Below are 4,363 nucleotides of genomic sequence, written 5' to 3'. Positions count from 1 at the left end.
ACAAAGACCAAAGACACAGTCCATGAACTCAAAGAATTCACTGTATCTGGAAGGATATAGACAAGTAACCAATAATTATACTGAAGTGTAGCAAAGTGCTATAAAGGATGTAATAACAGGGTATTAAAATGAAACAGAAAATAATTATTTATTCCTATGAAGTGTCTGCTTACATATTCTTTGTCTTTCAGCAATCTGTTTGATACTGAATTCCCTGAATTTCACTCTTAAATTCACAATTATCATTTCTATAATAACCATTTCCTACCTCTCTTTCACTAATAATATAATAAATAAATCCCTTTTTAAAAAAGAGCAGGGTACTGGGTGGCTCAGTTGGTTGAGCATAGGACTCTTGATTTCCTCTTAGGTCATGATGTCAGGGTCCTGGGATCCTGCCACTTGACTCTTGGGCTCCACACTCAAGAAGGAGTCTACCACTCTCCTCCTCCTCTCTCTCTCTCTGCTCCTTCCCTAATACATGTGTACACATCTGTGCATGCTCATTCTCTCTCAAATAAATAAATAAATAAATAAATAAATAAATAAATAAATATTTCAAACAAAACATTTCCTATCAGTAAGAAAAATCTCACCTATGTACTAGTCTCACTTTCCTGTTTTGAGCTGCGTGGATCTGACAGTATAACATCATGACATGCTCTGTCTCCTTGATAACTCTTCTTTTTTTTATTGCCTTGGAAGATGGCAGCAACCAAACCATAAACTCAAGGGAAACAGGATGGCTAAGGACAGAAGAAGGTCTGCATGGAGCAGTATCGAATAATTGGGTTGGATCAACATCAAGCGTACAGATTATAGAAGAGGACTGAGTAGTCTAAAGAGGATGCAGTAGGGAGCACTTACCTAAATGGAAGGTAAAGTTAAAAAAAAAAAAAAAAAAGAATGTAAAGTTTGCCAAGATAAAACTTTGTTTAATTCGAAGTTTGTCCCCATACAGTGCTATTATTTATCTTTATCAGTTTGTTAATATTTTTATTTTATTTATTTTTATTTTTTATTTTTTTTAAATGTGCTGTTAATATTTTTAAAATGCAAGACTGTTTATACAAAATCCTCATTTACCTGAAGTATATTTTGAGAAAAGGGGAGAATCTACAGCCTGACTTTCTCCCAAGCAATTGATTGTTGCTAGAACTTTATATTAGAAATTACTATTGACTTCAAAATATGTTATCTGATGTAATAATACATTATCACCTTATTATCTTTATTAGAGTACTTATTAAGTTACCTCAAATGATCATAAGGGAGTGGGGAAAAGAGCCAACACATAGAGATGGTTCTTCACAGGAGTCTGAGACAGAGAGAAACAAAAAGGATCATGGGAGAACTGGAGTTCAAGCATTTGAAGTTTAAAAATTCTGGAAGTGTACAAGAACAGTATGAGGGAAGGAATTTTTGCCACAAAGTAATGAGACAATTAATTTCTACATATTATCACTTCATTCATTTGGGGTAAAAGCCAGACCATGAAGTCCTTAAGCACCATGATTTTGCACAGAGTGAGCAGCCCTCTAAAAGGTCTCACTAATTAACATATAGTCTTTACTCAGTTGTTTATTTCTTCACTCGCCCCTTCCACTGCTAGAAAGCAATCCCAAGAAAATAACCTCCTGGCCTCCAATATAATTTTGAAAATGAAGCTCAGAGCCCAAAATTCTTTTCATTTTTATTTAGACTAGTTTTCAGGTCTTAATTAAATGCTTATTGTTCTCTAATCACTCTTTCTATTTAAATTACAGCAGTGTAAGTAACCAGAAAACAACCCAAACACTGGCAGAACAAACTCCACAACTAAAGGTGGAGAAGTGACTACATGGAATAAGCTAGAAAGGATGAGGATGTGGTCTGGGAGTAAGGCAATCCTAGGCTGTCCATGGTGGGGAGGGAAGTGGGAGAGAGAAGGGTGGAAACAGACGTTCGTACTGGGGAGTCCACAAAAGAAGAAAATGAATTCTCGTAATATTTGCCTTTGAAGAATGAATTTCATGAGTTCTTAAACCAGCTGGACTTGAAGCCTAGAATTTTAAAAATTGGCAGGCTTAGCTCTAGAAGTGCCAGAGGGTTTGGGGAAGCCCTTTAGAGGTAGCAGGACAAGCGGCTTATGCAGATATAGCTTATAACCAACAGTTTGAAAAACACCAGGGACAGACCAAAGGGACAGTGATTTGTTTAGAGCATGTCCTGGAAGGACCTGGATCACCAAGAGACCCTTCCAGGAACAAAGGTGCTGGCAGGCAACATTTTCATCCCCTACCTTTCAGCATAAACAGTGGCCACCTGTGGGAACCAGCCTGATGCCAGCACTCCATACCTAACTTACTTGCACCAAGCTGCCCTTCACACTCCCCATGGTCCCCTACCTTTGGCAGATCTGCCATTCCCAGTCACACTTCCCTCAGTCCGGGCACCATGGGCCCTTCCTGTCAAGAAAAGCAACACAAAAAATGCCAACACATCTCCTGACCCACACATTTTGTGGGGCCTTAGTTCTGGGGCAGCAGAAGCAGGTCTCATTTTGCAAGCAGACCACCGTTAAAACCGTTAAAACACACCTACTCCTGCTAGAGACCAAACAGTGCCCACAATAGGCAAAGAATGCCTCTGCAGACAGCTGTACTGAAGGAAAAAGAGCCTAAGACTCAATAAAAAGAGCACAGGCAACACACATAAAAGACACTTCCTAGAGAGCTAGGCCCTGGGGAACGGGGCACACCACACTGCCGGGCACAGGACCTCTTCTTCATAAGGCTATTATGGTTAAGAGCAAGAGAAGTAACATACAGAAATGCACACATAAAGTCAGACAAAATTAGGAGAGAGAGCAATATTTCCTAAATGAAAGAACAGGACCAAACCACAGCAAGAGACCAAAGTGAAATGGATATAAGTAATATGCCTGACTGAGAATTTGAAATAAGGATCACAAAGATACTCACTGGATTGAGAAAGAAGTGGAAGACATTAGTGAGACTCTTAACACAGAGATTTAAAAATAAAAACAATCAAGAACACAATAAAAGAAATTAAAAATACCCTTGATGAAATAAATAGAAGGCTAAATGAAGCAGAGGAATGAATTAATGACCTGAAAGACAAAGTAATATAAAGTAACTATGCTGAGCCAAGAAAGAAAATTATTCTAATTGAAAATAGTCTTAGGGAACTCAGTGACTCCATCAAGTGTAATAATATACACATTATAAGGATCTCAGAAGAAGAGAGACATAAGGAGGCAGAAAATTTATTTGAAGAAATAATAGCTGAAAGCTTCCCTAATCTGCAGAAGGAACAGATATCCATATCCAGGAGGCACAGAGAGCCCACCAAAAATTCAAACTAAGGAGGTCCACACCAAGACACATAGTAATTAAAAAGGCAAAAAGTAGTGGTAAAGAAAATAATTTTAAAGCAGCAAAAGAAAAGAAGACATACATTACATACAAGGGAAACTCTGTAAGGCCATCAGTGGATTTTTCAGCAGAAATTTTATAGGCCAGAAAAGAGTGGGTGATATATTCTAAATGCTGAAAGGGAAAAATCTACAGCCAAGAATACTCTTTCCAGCAAGGCTATCATTCAGAACATGAGAGAGAAAGAATTTCACAGGTAAACAAAAATTTAAAAAGTTCATGACCCTGCCATACAATAAATATTAAAGAGGATTCTTTGAGTGGAAAGAAAAGACCATAAGTGACAGTATGAAAGTAAAAACAAAACACCAAGGCAGTAAAAATAAATATTTCTGTGAGTCTCACAGAACAAAAAGGTGAAAATATGACATCATATACCTAAAATATGAGAGAGGAATAAAGAATGGATTTTAAACTTAAGAGACTATCTACTTAATATAGATTACTATATACAGAAGATATTATATACAAATCTAATAAATACCACAATCAAAAACCAGTAATAGATACCAAAGAATAAAGAGAAAAAAAAACCAACTATATCACTAAAGAAAGCCAAGAGACCATGAAAGAGAGAGAAAAAAAAAAGAAAGGATGAGAGAAAATCTATAGAAACAATCAAAAGACAAGTAACAAAATGGCAACAAGTACACATCAATAAATAATTACCTTGAATATAAATAGACTCAGTGCTCCAACCAAAAGACACATGGTTGGAAGAATGGATTAAAAAACAAGACCCATCTATATGCTGCTTACCAGTGACAGATTTTAGACCTAAAGACACAGGCAGATTGAAAGTGAGGGGATGGAGAATTAACTATCATGAAAATGGAGGTCAAAAGAAAACTGGGCTAGCAATACTTATAGCTGACAAAATAGACTTTAAAACAAAGACTATAACAAAAGAAAAAAAGGAAACTATG

Source organism: Vulpes lagopus, chromosome 11 (genome assembly GCF_018345385.1).
Source record: "Vulpes lagopus strain Blue_001 chromosome 11, ASM1834538v1, whole genome shotgun sequence".
Lineage (NCBI taxonomy): Eukaryota > Metazoa > Chordata > Mammalia > Carnivora > Canidae > Vulpes > Vulpes lagopus.
The sequence above is the reverse complement of the archived record's forward strand: the minus strand, read 5'-3'. Positions refer to the sequence as shown.